We start from the raw sequence: 18545 nt of genomic DNA, 5'->3' as shown, positions 1-18545 counted from the left end.
GTCTTTTTCATAACAGTGACGTGGTTGTATTTACCTTAATTTAACGAGTCGCCAGTCGCAGTAAACCCATCAGCAAAAAAATGGAGCAGCTGGGCTACGTAAAAAGTGTAGGGGGACGTGTTTGCGGTCATGTCCAGCGGGTGTGTGGGCGGGAGCGTGATGCAGTCGCTCCACCTCAAGTCACTACTGCGCAGACTACAGCTGTGTCCAAAACGTCGGCTGCATCCTTCGGAGGACCCAGCCTTCGCGGTCTATGTGGGCCGGGTCCTTTGAAGACCGAGAAGGCCGGAAGTGCGAGGCTGTGAAATGGGACGGTCTAGCCTTCACATCTGCGTCACCGCTGTGTTGGTGGAGTTTAATAAACTCAGCCGTCTGCTCCTTGCTATCTAAAATATAACAGGACACTGGCGTAAATTCTCGACCGTCTCACACTTCTGTTTAATCAGTTTTCTGTTTGACGTTTATTCAGCTGTGTGAAAATCCCGGAGGAACCCACCCGATGGATTAATAAAGTTGTATTTAATCTAATAATCTAATAACTTTGATCTCAGCCAAACCGATTTACTCCGGAACAAATAAAACACCGAAAAAGGAAAACAATTACATTTTTAAGTTATCAGAGTGACTTATATATCATGTTTAACCTGAGTAGAGAAAGAGCAGGGGTCTGAAAACGTGAAGCCGGGAGTCCGCTGCTCTCGCCGGCTGGAGTGACCATTGAACCCCCCGGCTTGCTATCGAGCGGGTGGGTAACAGACATCTCCGAAAACGTTGGCACACTTTTGCAAATATGCGATGTCTTGATAAACCAAGCAGATATTTGAAGTTTATACAGCTACTTTCTCGCCTGAAAATATGTTAAAAGTTTATTTTGTGACCCAGAAAGATTAATAAGAGTAATTTTAACACTTAGTAGCGGCCGCCATTGTTGGCAGCTGAAATTTGGCTGGGCCACGCTATGAATTCTGGGATATGGTGGGCCACTAAGGACACACCCGACCCATCTGTCGCTACCCGATCCGTACCAGAAACCCGATCGGTACCCCGCATGCACAAATCTTACGTCGCTTCTTCCCTTTGCCAACATTGCTACATTCAATATATTTGAATGACATGGTTGGTGCCCAGTTAGCTCTTAGCATTTCTCAACAGCTCTGCCTCCTTTTTGACTACCGGGACATTTAAAAAATGGATAATCCGTATCCACAACAAATTTTTGCTTTTCTCCTCAACAGAGAGCGTCCCCCGATTGAACAACAGCGCCGTAAAATAAGAAGAATGGTGCCTAATGACAGAGTTAATAATACAGACTTTATAATATGTCACGTGAAGATTCAGCAGCCAGATGAAGTGTTTACTGGCAACTGACAGTGATAGAGGACATCATCATCACTATTCCAACAATCCTCTCCACACAGACAAGCATAAACACACTCGACTATCACTAAATCAAATTTAACACACGTTTGTAATGACGCTAATTCAGTTTACAATAGGGTTCATTCGTTCAGTCAGCAGGTGGCGGTATCCTCGTACACTGGGGAGTAAACTGCCATTAAACGAACAGAAGAAGAAGAAGAAGAAAACCCCTGCACATGCGCGGTACGGATCGGGTAGACCCGATTTGTACGGTCCGACTTTGCACATGCGCAGTAAGGATCGGGAGTCTCTTTTTATTTTTTTGTTTTTGTCTACATTATATTAAGTGTTTCATTATCGGAAACATTTTAAGAGATACTTGTTATTCTTAACATCTTAACAGATACTCCGACCTGTAACTCGTAAAATGCTTCGACCGGAAGTAGACACCTTTCGCGCATGCGGGGTACCGATCGGGTTTCCGGTATGGATCGGGTAGTGACACCATCCTTCAAATTCGGGGAAATGAAGGACGCATTTGTCGGCCGCATTTGAAGGAGTTGACGAATTGGGACGGCCTTCGTCGCCTTGCTATGACATAATCGGCCTTCAAATGCGGCCTCCAGAGGATGCAGCCGACGTTTTGGGACGTTCTGGCTCCAAAAATGCAAGATGGCAGCCTCCACAAGCGGGATATTTTGGCTTTATTTTTGCACAATGGGAAGAGGTGCTGTCGCGTCGTCCATGTTTTCTACAGTCATTGGTTCTTCATGTGTGTAAAATGTAGAAATCCACATAAAACGTGGCAACCCTACCTTCTCTTTTCAGCTTGATGCTTTGATTTTGTGATCATCTAGCATGAACTACTTCCAATATACTATAAAGAATGGGCCCTTCTCACTCTACTGATTAGGTACTTACTCAAAGTTAGGCAACAAATCAGCCAGTTAATCCAGAGAGTGCCTCCCTCCCTCTCTCTCTGTCTGAGGGCAGCCTCGAAACAGCATCCGGCAGCAAATCTCACACTTGGCTCTCGACCCAAAACACACAGGGAATTTGTACAGGAGGATTTTCTTTCTCCTGTCTTGTTTTAGTTTGTTTTCTTATTCTTTTTGGTTTCTTCTGTTTCCCTGCCTCTTGTGTCCTCGCCATGTCCCCTCCACTTTTTTTTTTTTTCTTTTGACGTCCGCTCACTCTTCTGCTATTGTTAATATTCTCACATCCTTGTGGGTTTTTTTGGGTTGTGTTTTTTTTCTGAGGCGTCATTTACTCCTGTTCATTTAACAGAATGTGAGTTTACACTCTCACAGTACTGTGTGCAATAGAGGGCACGAGCTATATATCACTGCAGTTTCGTCAGCAGTTGCTGCAGGCTATGCTTGACCAGATCAAATGGAGCTGGATACAAAGGTATCATGGGGACGTTTCAAACTGCAAACACAAGTATAAGCATGATGGCCCTGATGTGAAAACGCACATTTTACACACTGTGGGGGATGGAGCTGAACCTTCTAATGTACAAATACACACCGCAATAGTTAATATCACATCCTGTACAGAGAAAATAACCAAGTCAGTTTGATAAAAGGGGCACTTGAATGTCAACCATGTATACTGAATTAGTGTAATATGCTGGAATGCTTATAATTAGACCGATTTATATTCATTAGAGCTATTTTGTTATATTTTGTGACTTTGTAATATATTGTATGATTGAATTTAGTTTAGTTAGTTACTGTTCTTACTGTCTTTTTGTACACAGCTGTGACCACATAACTTCCTCAGGGATCAATAAAGTGTTCTGGTTTAGAAAGCAACCATGTAGCTGAAAATACAGCCCAACTGAAAAAGTAACTACATTAAAATGTGTGCTTTTGGCAACATTTCAGAAAAAGTCACTTCAGAAATGATGATGCAGATGGCATTTTTTGTATTTTGTATTTTTTTATTTTTTTATTTTTTTTTAAACCAGACTAAAAAACAAACAAACAGGTTTTTGGGGCATAGACCAAAACAGAAAACACAAAGGCAGTTTGGGAAACTATGCAACAAAGCCTAAATAAATAAAGCATCAACAAATTGAAAGCCATAATGTGGAAAAACTACGATGGCAAAACCAATCCTGAAAATGCAACAACAGTTTGACACTGTGAAAAATAATGAATTTTAAAAAATGGCAAATGGACTGACTCTTATATAACACTTTTCTTTTCTATTAACCTCTTCGACATGTCAATGGTTGTGAACAAAGAGAAACTTGTAAATAACTCATGAAAGAATAAAGTTACGTTGAAACCAAGCACACCATTGTTTTTCTTGTGACAGTACCAATAAGTTTGATGTGTCACATGGCCCTCTTCCTACTGAAAAAAACAAAAACAAAAAAAACAAACGTATCCAAGATGGCCGACTTCTAAATGGCCACCATGGTCACCACCCATCTTGAGGAGTTTGCCCCCTCACATATACTAATGTGCCACAAACAGGACTTTAATGTCACCAACCATTCCCATTTTATTACGGTGTATCCATATAAATGGCCCACCCTGTGTAATGAGGGCATATAATTAAAGGAATGTTGTCTTTTTCTGTAACATGAAATGTTTTTAAATGTTTGCAGCTCAAATCCACACTGTAAGAATGCAGCAGTCAGAATACATTAGGCAGAACTGTGTTAATAAACGAGTGCAGAGTGGTGCTGATATAAGGCATCAGATGGCAAAATTTGAAGAACAGTCTGTCTGATTAAAAAGTCAAAGAAATGCAAAGATCAGTTTAAGTTATGCAAATTAATTCAGACTGAACTTGCTTTTAATTCAGGCTGAATAAATCAACGGTGATTGACTGAATCACTCGTCTTGTCGGATCAGTTAGTGGGGATCTGAGCTCAGGATCAGAAATCACTGAAAAGGAATGGGAATATAAGTGAGGTCCTTTTCTGTTCAACCACCTGGCAACTGCTGCTCGCTCATTCATCCACAGCTGCGTGGGAGGATGAGGCAGGAAAGGCCTTGAACTGCAGGACTCAGACCTGTCACTTCTTTCTTTCTTCTTCATAAATGTCCAAAACACATACACATACGCACAACAGAAAGAGATTGAACAGGGATATTTGTTCCCATGTTTTGTTTTTGTTTTCCCGTTTTCTTCACAATGAAATGCAAGCCAATGACGTGCCTGCATGAGCCAGTCATTAGCTGTTCTGTGCACTGTGGAGCTTGAAGTTTCCTGGATGAGTGAGGACGAGTAACGCTACATTAAAAGACACGTATGCAACAAAATTAGAATTTTGTTTTGATGTTGGTTAAGAGTTTGTTCCTAAAAAGCAGCTCATCGTCCTTTGTTTGGAAAGACTTTGGATTTAGGACAAGTGACGCTAACAGAGGAAAAAATGATTGGTCACATCAGCTCAGACATCCATGAAAGCAAACCGATACAGCTCATCAACATTTCCATCAGTCTCACAAAGATAACATTTCATTCATTTGGGCAAATATGTGTCCAGTAAACACAGTGAGCAATAAAGGCTTCAGGGAAAATGGTCAATAAACCCGCCAAAAGATGTTATCCCCTTTTGCAATTATTGTTCCACAGTGAAAAGTCTGTATTGTATGCAAAACCTCACAAGGGAAATGGAGAGGGGTCTCACAGCTACGAGTTTACATCAGTCATACAGATACAATGAATGGAGCCAAATATTTTTCTTTTAAGAGATCCAATAAAACATTTTTTTTTTTTTTTAATGAATACTTGTGATCAAAATCATTTTGATCATCATTTTGGCCATCATCGTGCAGATCTACCTGCGGTAGAGCAGGGGATTGCAAGTATTGGTTGACAAGGCAGGCTTAAGATAAATCTGTGATAGGTGACCATAGTCGGACGTCCTGTCGTGAATAATCCTTCTCCTCCACCTCCCCTCACCCCTTTTGCTCTTTCATTTGCTCTCTCATCCTTAGATCCTGTGTTTCTGTCCTCCCTGTGCTTTTTTTTCTCTGGGTCAGGGAGCAGGTAATGTGTGCAGTGCGTGCACACACATCCTCATTTAGAATACATTTTGTTTTTGATGGGCCTCCCAGCATGTGTTCCCGTTTCTTCCTAATTGTGTAGATTTGTTGCTGCTTTGGCCTTCTTCCACAGGCCAGCACAGCCTCAGCCAGAAGGAAAGCAGAAAAGAAAAGCTTTGGCTCACAACCACAGGAGGAAATGCTGTGGTTCTTTTTCCACAGAGCTCCTTTGGTTTTGGAGCGTAGTTGGGTCGGTTAAAGGGCCGGATACTTGTGAGTTTGAATCTCAGTGAAAACAAAAGGGGACCAAAGCAGGGTGCTGACATTTTCCACCTCAGTTTTACTTCCTTTTCTCTCCAGCTCCATCTCCACTCTCCTGTTTCTCCTGGGTATTTGCAAGTTATTAGCAGCTAAGTCAAAGCTGTTGCTCAAGTCTTCCACTGACTCTGTGGGTGAAAAGGGGAAAGATGAAAATACAAGTGGAAAACCCAAAGCTGGAGTTAGGGCTGCCACGCTTAGTCGACTAGTCGGATTACATCGACTATCAAAATTGTTGACGACTAATTTAATAGTCAACGCGTCGTTTGAAGCTTTGTAAGATTCCAAAAGACGCAGGAATAAGCAGTAGGATTTAAGAGTGTAATAACAGACTGAAACAGAAGATGGCAGCACTGCATGTACAAGGATGCCAGCTGCCGTTAACCCCGAAGAAGAAGCAGCTGTGTCTGGTGTCGTAGCTGTGTCCAAATTCAGGTACCGCATCCTCCTGTGCCCGCATTTGTAGGCTGATTACGTTACAGCGACATGACGAAGACTGTCCAAATTCGAAGACTCCGACAAATGCGCCCTTCATTTCCCCAGATTTGAAGGATGAGTCGGGTGTGTCCTTCGTGGCCCAACCTATCCCAGAATTCATAGTTAGCTAGTTAGTTTTAATATTACTCTTATTATTCTTTCTGGGTCACAAAATAAACGTTTAACATATTTTCAGGCGAGAATGTAGCTGTGTAAACCTCAAATATCTGCTCGGTTTATCAAGACGCCACATATTTTCAAAAGCGTTCCAACGTTTTCTGAGACGTCTGTTATCCACCAGCTCGATAGCTAGCTGGGATTCAAGGCTCACTAGAGCCGGCGAGAACACCAGACTCCCAACAAATCGTTTACGAACCCACAGCCATCTTTCGCTACTCAGGTTAAACATATATAAGTCACTTAGATAACTTAAAAATGTTATTGTTTGGCTTTTTTCAGTATTTTATTTGTTCCTGAGAAAATCTGTTTGGCTGAGATTAAAGTTATAGTTTTTACACAGCTGTTTTTACAAACGTCAAGCAGACAGCTGATTATCAGAAGTGTGAGATGGTAGAGAATATACTCCGGTGTCCTGTTATATTTTAGATAGCAAGTAGCAGGCGGCTGAGTTTATTAAACTCCAACGAAACAATCTGCAAATTTCATTAAAATTTAATAAACTATCATCTTGTCTTTATTTTTAGTTAGCACATACCTTAAACACTTAAAGCTGTAAGCTAATGATAGTTATATAAGAGCAGACGCATGCTGGTGCAATAAGCTGTACATTTTACGTCCAATGGATGAATGATCTGATTAGTCGACTAATCGCAAAAATAATCGGTGACCTAGTCGACTATCAAAATAATCGTTTGTGGCAGCCCTAGCTGGAGTATAAACCTGCTCTACATTTAGTATCTTGTTTCTGCACGGTGGTTTTAATTGAGGACCGCGACTTCCCCAAGTCACCTTTGAAATTACAGGCAGAAAATCAGAGAACCCGAAGATGTAATGGCGAAGGAGCTGTTTTCCTCTCCTGCATCTGGGTGCGTCTTTGTGCCGACTCAGTAAGAATTCTAATGTTTCCATCCCTTCCCGTCTCCGTTCATTCGATCTGTCATTTTCTCTGTGATCCCACATTAACACATCAGAGCTGAGAGCTTTCATAAACTCCTCCATCTCAATCCACCCAGGGACCTGGGGATTAATGAGGATGAACTCTCATTGGCAACCAGCAATGACAATGACATCACTGGCTGAAAAGTTGCTCTCATGCTGCTCTGATGATCTGTGCAGTAGCATGCTGACTGACACTGTGCACAGGAAGCAAATCAGACTTAGCATTTTGCATTAGCTGTGCATCACAGTGGCAGCCTGAACTCTCGTAACCACTGTAAATAAAACTCTTTGGCACTCGCAGCAGGGCCTTGTTTTCTGCTCTGAACTTTGAAGCAGCTTTAGGCAGACACTCGCAGAATCCAAAACAGAGCAAATGAAATATATTACACCTTAAAATGTACTTACTGTCCTTAAATACATTTCTCTCATGAAAACGGTTGTGTAAATGATCCCAGCCATACAGAAGCCTTTGACGTCAAACTGTAGCTGCAGCTGATACTGCAAAATCAAAGTAGAGAGCATTAGAATGACTACCAAGTGAATTAACAAGAGTGAAAAGGAGTCTTAATGAAATGGCTGGGTTGGCATGTAAGTGAGAGTTGTAAAGGAGCAGATGAATCGAGTAGACGCTGAAGCACAACGGCTGCTCTTGGGGGAAAAGATTTAGACTTGCAGCATTTTGTTCCTCTGATATTTTTCTTTTTTGCCAAGAATAAAACCCAATGGTCTCTCTCGCACAAGTTGGGTTTGTTTTCATCTCTGCCCCCTGTGCCTGTGCGCAGTTCTCAGTATAATGTAGTCTTGTCATTTGTTGATACAACTCGGGAGCACTTTGGTTTGATTTGGCAGCTCTTCCTGTTATTATTCTCCTTGTCAGTGTTTCTCTCACTTGCATCTTTTCTTTGCACTTTCAAACCAAAAATCTGAGGAAGACGTGAATCAAGGTTACATTTTGAGAGGACCTGGATGTCATTTGGTCTGTGAGCTCAAACAGCTCTGAGCCATTTTTGTATTTGTACGTTAGTTGTACGTACATTATCTGGTAATAACCCTAACTAGAATTTGTGATTAGTGTTTTAAACCAGTAAATGTGCAAAAGTTGTCTGGAAAATAGCAATTGTTTATATCATTGCACACCAAACTACAGTTTCCATTTTCATCCATCAGCCAGTGGCTGGAATCATACCCAGATATAAAAGGTTCTCTCCAGATGTAGTTAACCTGCACCGTAGTGTACACCATACTTTCCACACCTGCATCACCATGATGACACACTAATAAATAAAGGGTTTAGAATAAACGGCAATTGTTTTTGGCTTCCTGACAATGCATTACAATAACCAGTAATCTGCAAAAGTGTCAGTTCCTAATCATGTTTATAGTTCTTATAATGATCTGTCTGAATTGCAGTATTTTATTTTATTTTTCAGTTTCCCAAAGGGGCAAAAAATATTGTACTAAAATTGCTGACACTATGAAGAGTCAGCTGATTGTTGTTTAATAACTTTGTCATCAGTTTATTAAATATGCTAATGTTTACATATGAATATTTTCTAGATTATTGGCACTTAGAGTACATTTTTTCCCCACATACAAATTTCAGGGCTGAAAAATACACATGTCCTTTTATGAAAGAAAGATGGAAATCAGATGGGAGTTGTAGAAATGGATCCAGCACCTGGAGAATATAACAAAATACAGCTCCCTGATATCAGGAATATTCATAACTGATACGGAGCACTGCTAGCATAAACATGAACGAGTCCAGGCTGCATTCACTTGTGCCTTTTTCTACAGCAAAGCCCCGTACATTCACCAACTATCATTGCATCACACATCAGAAAACACACTGAAATATTACGTCATTGTTGTGGGGAATGTTCCTTGGCCTATTACCTCAAATGCAATTTATCTAAGCCCAGTGGCCTGCTACTACTCCTGGCACTGCATGAGTACATCAAGCACACAAGTATATCACACCCTCTGACTAGCCTCTCTGAGAGGGGGTCTTCAGGAAAGCTTGTCACCTGTGCTGCTGTGTGTGTGTGTGTGTGTGTGTGTGTGTGTGTGTGTGTGTGTGTGTGTGTGTGGACTGTGAGTGAGCATTCAGGTGCTGGCATGTCCAGGCTTCTGCCTAGTCCTCATGGGAGGCTAAATAAGCTGCCCAGCTCTACTTCCTTACATACCCACTCTGACACAGACAGGAGGGAGAGATGACAGCAGGAGTACAGTTAGAGGAAGATGTGGATGTATAGGTGCAATTTCTTGATTTCTTTCTTTTTTCTTTTTTTTTTTCTTTTGTTTTACCTTTTTTCCCCTCTTTTCATTCCCTTCCTGTCACGCTCCATCTGGCTACACTTTCCTCTAACTGCTGCACTCCTCACTCTCTCAGTTGTTCTACTGCACACTTTGCCATTTCCCTGTGTCTGTACTCTGGAGCTCCTGGGTGGATGCTAGGAAATAAAATTTAATTGAATTTGTAGTGATGCTGAATCCACTTGAAGTGATCGTTGGCAGCACACAGCAGTACTCATTTGTTGCATTATTGGTAGCTACTCCAACATGGAGACCATGGACACCCAGCTATGATCAGAGACGCAGTTGTGCTGTGAGTTGCTGTGTGTGTGCGTGTGTGTGTGTGTGTGTGTGTGTGCGTCAGAACATATTCAGCAAAGCTTTGATTTTCAACAACTGTTCATTAGCGTTCTTGTCTCACTCAGCTGCTCATGCCTAGCGGAAGTCTGCATCCTATTCAGCTTAAACCATCAGCGATATCAGGGTGGATAATTATTTTGTGCAAGGCAGAGCAACCTACATTTTTACAGCTGCATCATGGGAGTCAACTGAATACGATGTCAAGAAACACTTGAACCGTCCCTCCTCTGTCAACATACAGAGAAATTCAGTGTCACCTCATAACAGGAAAAAAAGAGAAGCGTAACCATTCTTTAGAACTTTTTGGGCAGTTCAGACAGTGTGGACCAGCATGGGTATGCATGGGTCAGCTTTGCAGGCATGTCATCATGTTGGAGATCAAAGCATTTCAGAAGCGTGCTATTTCATATGACTGCCCTCTGTCTTTGTTTCCACAGCTTCCCATCCCAGTGAGGCACCATGTCATCTTAGAGCTAACATTGAACATTTAACCACATTGCTTTAGCCAGCTAGTCGTTAGCTAGGGAATTTAAACAAATCATCTGTCCCTAGTTGGCCGCTGCACAGGTGCCTTACAAAGCTATAATTGAACTGTAGTCAGGACACCAGTGTGCTTATATCACAGGTGATGAACTAAGCATGTTTTATTTTGGATTTTAAAAAAAAGTCCATCTTAGTTAATTTGGTTAAGCTGTAACTAGGCAGAGGAGCTGGTAATAAGGTCTTAAAATAAGAGGCAAAGTCATTAGAGCAGTGTCTTCCCACCTGCACGCTCTTTATTGTATCATGATGCTTTCTTCAGGGTGTGAGGCAGATTAGGAGGGAACAGGGGGAAGGAACTCTTTCAATAAGATGGCTTATCTGTGTCATTTTAACATAAAGTGCTTAAAATGCTGAAGAAAAGTTATCTTAAGAGGCCTTAAAGGCACATCAGACTTCTGCTCCCATTCATCAGGCTGTCTCTCTGTTTCTCTTTATCATATCACCAGTGAAATGAAATCATCACGCTGGGCAGGAGGGGCGGTGGGGAGGATTCTTTGAAGTGGGGTTGTATGAGGTACTTAACATAGTCAGTGTGTTGCCTACAGTTGATGGTGCCCCCAATTTGGAGGAGCAGACAGTAGGAGCAGCAGGGAAGCTAAGAAATGTGGCGCCATAGATGGGGTCAGTAGCAAAATGAATTCTAGCCATATTTAAAAAGAGGCCCAGTTGTACAGTGCAATGAGAATACTTTCACCAGTTTACCCTGTGATCAGAGAGGCCGTTACATCCATCTGTGACGTCTGCAAAGCCACCAGACTTCACTGGCATTTTACTACAGCAAATCCATGAGCTTCTGGACTGCTTCTGCTAGTTCGTGGTCTAATACAGCATATATAGATATAATGGCTTTAATCCGCACTGGAAATTCCAGTCTGAAGGCCGTAACGGTAAAATTGAAATGTTATAAATGTAGAGTACTCTCGCACTGTGTAGATTTGATTTATTTTTTTTTTTAAGTGGGTAAAAAATATTTTGCAGACATTCTCCTTTTTATAAACCAAGTAGGCAGTTGTTGCTGGTTTTGAAATATCAAGGGTACCTGCATGATTTTCTGCCATTGTATCAGACTTGCCATCACACGTCAACTTTTTTGGAGACTGGCCAAAATCTTCTGTCCCCAACTAGATTTACTAATGCCTAAAAACAGAATGTAGAGGAGGAGGTGCAGGAATCCAATTTCCTCTCTGATTGCTTGATTTAGAATATGCTGAAAGGTTAGAATCAAGTTTTTGCACAGTCATGCCAGATCATTAATCTTCATAAGGTTCATGGTAAAGCACTACAGTGGAGGATATGTCTGAAAATGTGCAATGTAATACCCTCCTTTAAACAATTTTGTGACTCGAGTAAATAAACTTGCTCATTAGCACTGTAGTGTTTCTAATATTCCCTAAACCAATCCCCAAGCCCACAGTCACCTATACAGTATAACAGACAGAGCACGAGCTGGCAAATATTATGTGCTAACGCCTGTGTGAGATATAGGTCAGTGGTTATTCTGTAAATAATTATTCTTCACTGCTTTTGAGAGGCTTGTCCCTAACAACTGAAGAGAAATCATTACCATCCCGATTATTCACACATAATCTGTCGTTGCATCCGCCCTCAGGTTATACCTTTTTCTCTCGGGATATTTGCATTCCGCAGCTTTCTTGTTTTTTGTTTTTGTACCTCCCTTGCTTTGGGAGAGGTGGAGACTTGTATTTTTTTCTTTCTTTTAATGTTTGCTGTGCCTCTGCTTTGTTCACCTTAAACTGCAGACTCAGGAGTTTTCTCACAACACACCACCAGTGCCTCTGTTCTACGTCCCCATTGTACTTAGCTGCATTAGTGTCTCATGTACGCTGTTTTTGCTCCAATTTTTTTATCGCTTTACCATAACTTCTTTTTATCAGGATCAAATGCCCCGGCGGCAGCTGAGTGAAGGCTGTCTGAAACCTTGCTAGCGGCAGCTGAAGCATCTGACTGGCTAAGCTGTCAATTACATGCTGTTTAACAATTCCCCCAGCATCAAGGGGGACCACTCTTTGGTTTTCCAGGATGGAACGACTGGGGAGAATAATTGGATGGCCAGTCAATCTGGTTTCTCATAGCTTGGCATCAGATTCCTTAGAGAATAATTTCTCATGACCATCTTGCCTTTCAGCTAACACAGTCTTCATCTCATTTATCTGTTGACCAGCCTTTTTTGTAAAAACATGGTAACTAACAGGAAAACAAATCTTCAAAGAACAGATAAAAGTAGAGGCCCTAATCACCAGATATCCCACAATACAATATTATCATGATATGGAACTGCAAATCATGTGAAATCAATTCTTTTTTCTTTTATTTTTTTTGCTGCTAAGTGAGATTGTCAAGCATGCCAACACACACGTCACTAAAATCTGCCATAAATGTTGCCAGTCAGTCAGAAATTCACATTACATTCGCGCTCATCAACCTTCCTGTTCTTCAGAAATTTAACCAGAATGCAACCAGCTAGCAGCCAAGTGAGTCGAGCCCCCTCGACTTGGGCTTATTGACAGCCTCATTCAGACTGATGGCAACATGTTAGCAAGTTCTCTTTATAAATTACACAGCAATTATGTACAGACCTTTGACAGGCTCTCTGAGAGTGATTGCAGTCAGTCTGAGTCAGACTGCGACTGTTTGCAGAAGCTTTGCCTCCTATCAGACAAAGTGAGCCCTCTTGTTTATAGTATTCCCAGACTGTTTTAATTTACTTAAAAAATATGAAATGATTTAGATTTGGTATCCCTGTATCGATACAATATCACCATGCAAAATATCATGATACTATGCCATATACTGATAATTGCTGATTTAATTGCTGTTAAAAGGTTCAGTATAAATATTGAGTAGTATCCCTGCTGCCGAGCCCAGACAATAAAGGGGTTAATCCTTCATACCGTGGTCCCTGTGGCCTGGATAGGCATTGCAGCAACGCTGTGAGTTGTCATTTACAATAAGTTTTTAATTTCAAGTTTCTAAGTTTGAAATTACTGTAAATTTTTTATGAAGAAAAATTTACTTTCAAAAAAGCAATTAGAACTAATGAGACAAAGCCATTGGGCTTACATGCTGAATTATCTGATGGAAACTATCCTGAACCCTAAAAGAGGGTCAACAAAGGGATTTGACAGAGAAGCAAGAGAATACCAGGTTCAAACAGAAAGACACATATGAGTGCCAAAAATGGATTAGTGGCTGTCACACGGCAGACTTTGCAGAAACATTATTGCTTTCCTATTTCCACTTTTCCCACAGAAATGGAGAAAGTACTTCACACAGTTTCTTAGATAAATTGATAATGGAGCAATAGTAGTTGCTAATCAGTTCCTCATCCCCTCATTGGACTCAAATTCCACTGTCTTGAACTGTGGGTAATGAGATGGTGGTCCCTGGTCTGTTCTACAGAGTCAATGAGCTTCAGTTAGCAGCACATGACCCAGTTTACGAACTGCAGCAGGTCCTGTACGGAGTGGTTCTTTAGCTTTAGTCGGCAGCTCCACTTTCACTGTGCACATACAAGGTGAACAACATTAGGTGACTTCAAGTCACTGCAGGTGAAATGAGGACTGGCAACGAGAAGTGGGCAGGGCCTTGACATAAACTTTTCTCAACCTCCAGGCAAAAGTGAAGAATACCACCGAGATTTGACCGGGTAGAAAATCCATTTGGTTACCTCAACGACTGGAGCCTGGAATGTTTGCAAGCAGTCGGCCATCAGCTGCAAAGCCTCATGCGACGAGCGAATCATTTCTAGTATGGACGCAGACCATAGTGTCCAACCTGTCAGTACTGAATCGCAACTGAGCAGTTTTTCCTTCCCACTGTCACCAAGTGCTACTCATCGGTCTGTGGGTTTTGGAAGTTTACCTCACATGCCTTCAGGCAACTGCTGTTGTGAATCAACGCTGTATAAATACAACTGATTTGAATTACTTCAAAGTTTTTGTTTTGTTTTCTGCTACTTTGCATTTGCCTGCAGAATGACCAGCATATGATTGTTCCATGCAGGCCTCAGCTGTAGGTCACAGCGTGCGTCACAGTTTCCAATCCAAAAAACCCCCACTGAGTGCGTTACTTTATAGTCATCATCACTGGCAGGCCTTTAACAGTACATGGGATTTCTCAGACACATGTCTGCGTCTTTGTGTGCCACTCCCTCTCACTTATCTCTCTGACTTGCCCCTCTCCCGCGGCTCTGTGGGAGGTGTAAACATGCTAATGACATTCATTTACTGTCGATTCTCTTTAATGTTTCCCCCAGGCTGACGTTTCATTATGGCTCCTGATAACATGAAGTCAGATCCAGTCCTAAGCTTTTCAGTTCCTCTTCATTCTCCTCAGATCAGGCTTTTGTGCGAATAAGGATGTGATTCTATACCTTTGCAGGAATACACAGGCTGGTTCTACTTTGTCTGACGATGGCATTATTTAGCTGTATTCACATTATTTGTGCTGATTTTTGGGAAACAGATCAGTCAGCTGAAACATGAATCGACACGCTAGAAGTGGCAGGCTAATCTAATAACGCGAGAGAATGTGACTGTCATCTCCAGCTGAGAAGAGCAGCCCAGTTTAAAGCAGCTTAGTGCTACTTCCTCTTTTGCTGCTTCCAGTGAACTGCCTGACTGACATGCACACATGCCAGGTTAGAGTTGGGTGTAAGTGATGCCGTAAACTTGTGTGTGTTGTAAAGCTGGTGACACTTACAGAATAAGACACAGGGTGATTGATGCGCTATATGAAGTCGGGGCAGAGTACAAATCACCTTTTATTACAGTAACACACACACAAAGATGCAGATGGATGGTGTGCAATATAGGACACCCTATCTTTTTGATGCTGCAGTAAATTTTCCATGGTTACCCTGAGTTGGATTGCAGTGAATGTTTCTCTGTTCCAAGGCTTTCCCCCCTCATCCTCTCACTCAGTCAGTTATTGTATGAGCAGAGTAAGACTCCGGGCTACCTGTGAGGTCAGCTGAAGTGCAGGGATTAAAGGTCGGGAGCTGTTGTACAGTCATTAAGTGCTTATGGCTGTGAACTGTGGGACTAAAGGTCACGCATGTTTGGAGCCAATTCCCTTTGCTCGCCCCCGCATCTAGTTAACCCACTTTCTCTTTCACTTCAGCTCATGTGCTACAGCTCTATTTGAACACAGTTGGGCAACCTTACACAGTGAATTTAACCCCGATAAGCTTTGGATTTGTTGGCTAAGCTTTCTTTTACAGTATAAAGGCGAATTTTCCCAGAGAACTGCACCTCACTGGATATTTTCCTTTTTGGTCTGTTCTTTGTAAACCCTTCAGATGGCTATGTAGGAAAACCCCAGTAGAAAACTCAACCCTGCCCGTCTGGCATCAACAACCACGCTATGTTTAAAGTCACTTAAATCAGCCTTCTTCATCATTTTTATGCCTTTGAAGCAGGTCGTGTTGATCTCTTTATGCTCAAATGCAGTGAATTGCTGCCATGTGATCGCCTGCTTAGATATTTGTGTTAATGAGCAATTGAACAATTTGTTTTCCTGGTTTTCTTTTTTACTATGTAACTTTTTGTGTTAGTCTGGGTGGTGATTCTCATCCTCATCTGTAGCTGCTGACTGTCATCAGGAGGCAGTGTTCAAAATGTGTTGAACAACTGGTAATGTGGGTGACACTTTTTTTTTTTTTTTAAGCTTTGGATTGTTCTGATCAGCTTGTGGTAAAGTGAAACCAACAATAAATGTTTTCCCATTTTTTGTTGTTGTTTTTGTTCGTGCTCACTCCCCTCTCCTGTTCTGCCATTTTTTCAGCCAATAAGTATTTCACCTACTCACAGTGTCATTAGGTCATGACTGTGTTCGAATACAATGCAATGCAAAAATCCTACATTAAACTAATTGTTTTCAAATTAGATTTTAAACTTAAACTATTCTGTTTTTTGTTTTTTGTTTTTTACAATTCTCTAACATACACACAGTTAAAATGAGGGTTATATGAAACATTGCCAAAGTTTGAAATATTGGGGTCAGTGTATGTACAAGTATTCCCTGTGAGCCAAGCTTCACACTGTTCTAAATACACTGTTTCAGATTTTTTTTCCTTCATACTCTTGAGTGTATGTACAGACAGACGACATCCCTATTATGGTTATCCAGACACTCGGGTGTGACAGTGAGCTGTGGACCTACTGTCCAAACCTTTTAATGAGGGGCATCCAATCAGAAGACAGCTGATTTAAAGAAAGGGGAAAGGAAGCTAAAAGGCTTGTTGTAAACAGAAGCTGAACTGAGGGGGCTGCATTAAGACCCAGAATAACATAAACAATAATCATTTTTAACTGTGAATCATGCAGTGCTACTCTGGTGGAGTCCAAGATAAATACACAGAGCTGGGTGTCAGCATAATGACATTGATTTATTTTTAAACATGGTTCTTATAGCATCTGTTTTTACTGGCTTAGTCCCATAACAAAAATAAATGGCTCTGCCAAAGCTTTGCATACGTAGTTGCTCATCTTTTAAAAGGTAAGAGTTACATTTTCAGCTGCAGTAATCATCACTATAATTTGATAAGTGGGTAAACAACATGTTGTGACCCTGAGGAACCCACTGTGTGTAAATACTAATTGATAATGAGATGATGAATCATAAATGCAGGGAAAACCAAAACAACATATTGCTGTAATTACATTTGAGTGACCTTGTTGAACCTGTCCTCCATATATTCTAGTGTACTGGTATCTAATGGGACTTCATGTAAAGCATGTTTCAGTAAATACTTTACTGAAAACGCTGTGTTACAAATGAATAAAGGTGGCATCCTCACCCTCTCACTTTTCCTCTCCTCTTCCTGTCCATGCTTCTCTTCTTTCTGTCTCGACACCACCTCCCCCCTTCGCTCTCATCCTCTTCCTGTTATTTCAATGAGGGTGGATAAAGTGCAGGAATCATCAGAATAGCCCATGTGCAGCTGACTTCTGTTCAGAGCCATAATGCCTGACACTGCATGCAGCTGAGCCCCATTCAGAGCCAGAATGTCTCCTCCATGTGTAGTTTGACTTCTTCCAAGACACCCTGTTCCGCCACTTCAGCCGTCTGTAGTTCAAAGCCACCACCACCCCCATCATGCTCCTTCTTCTCTCTGCCTTCCTTCGCCTGCTACCCATCATCTGATTTCTGATGTGGGTGCTTTCTGCTTTGAAGTGCGGCAAGCCAAGATTGCGCCTCTCTTCTTACCTTTTTCTTAATGCTGCAACTAAGCCAATCATTACAAACAGGAAAACAGCTAACAAATAAAATGAAAACATTAAAGTGGACCTACTATGTTCATTTTCTTTTTTTTTTCTTTTTTTTTTGACTCTCTTAGAATAGCTGTGCAGGATGCACAGTTCAAAATTAGCCTTACTTACCTTAAACTTTAGTTCATCCTTGGAATCCTCTCAGCGTCCCCTCAGAAGAGCTGGAGGAAGTGGCTGAGCACAGGGCGGTCTGGGCGTCACTGCTAAGCTACCCAAACCCACATAAGTGATTAGATGGCTGGGTAAATGGATGAGTTACGTCTATATACGTCGAACTCTTTATTTGAAACTGTGTTCATGTTTAATATGAATATCTACCAGTAGTAGTACACATGAGAGTAGTTAAGTCATTCAAAGGTGAATTTCACACTTCAGAGATATCAGCTGTTCCACTAAAGTGAACCTGCGACATAAACATGGGGTAGAGTGAGGGCCTGATGGTCATGTAGTCACATAGTTATTAGAATGGCAGCTGTCTCACAGTCACCTACTGTGAACATGGTGTGGAGGCACATGGAAATGGAGCATCGTCACATTGCACACGTGTCAGGATTGGCAGAAAGGGAACAGTAGCTTTAAAGTAAAAAGTAGTGACTTTTGCCAACTGGATCGTGAGCCCTGCACCTGAATGCATCATTTATAGACACCAGTGGAGGATACAAGCTGCTGCTTGTAATTAAATAGACCTCCAGAGCTAACAGGCTAAGAGCAAGTACATTACATCTCCTGCTGTGGCACTTCTGGGTAACGTTCAGATTCGTCCTATCATGAGTCT

General features: G+C 41.6%; 1 protein-coding gene and 1 long non-coding RNA gene across 15 annotated transcripts in view; both read left to right on the top strand.

The window, feature by feature from the left end:
• caska (calcium/calmodulin-dependent serine protein kinase a) overlaps positions 1 to 18545 on the top strand; it is a 154128-nt gene that overhangs the window by 34220 nt on the left and 101363 nt on the right. The gene's annotated exons all lie outside the window — the stretch shown is intronic.
• On the top strand, positions 1677 to 15155 carry LOC120718325. Its single transcript, XR_005692448.1, has 3 exons — positions 1677 to 2009; positions 5368 to 5370; positions 15144 to 15155. It is a non-coding gene; the product is annotated as an uncharacterized LOC120718325 (long non-coding RNA).

This window comes from Simochromis diagramma, unplaced genomic scaffold (genome assembly GCF_900408965.1).
Source record: "Simochromis diagramma unplaced genomic scaffold, fSimDia1.1 OVJJ01000514.1, whole genome shotgun sequence".
NCBI classification, from domain to species: Eukaryota; Metazoa; Chordata; class Actinopteri; order Cichliformes; family Cichlidae; genus Simochromis; species Simochromis diagramma.
This window is presented reverse-complemented; position numbering and strand designations above follow the sequence as displayed.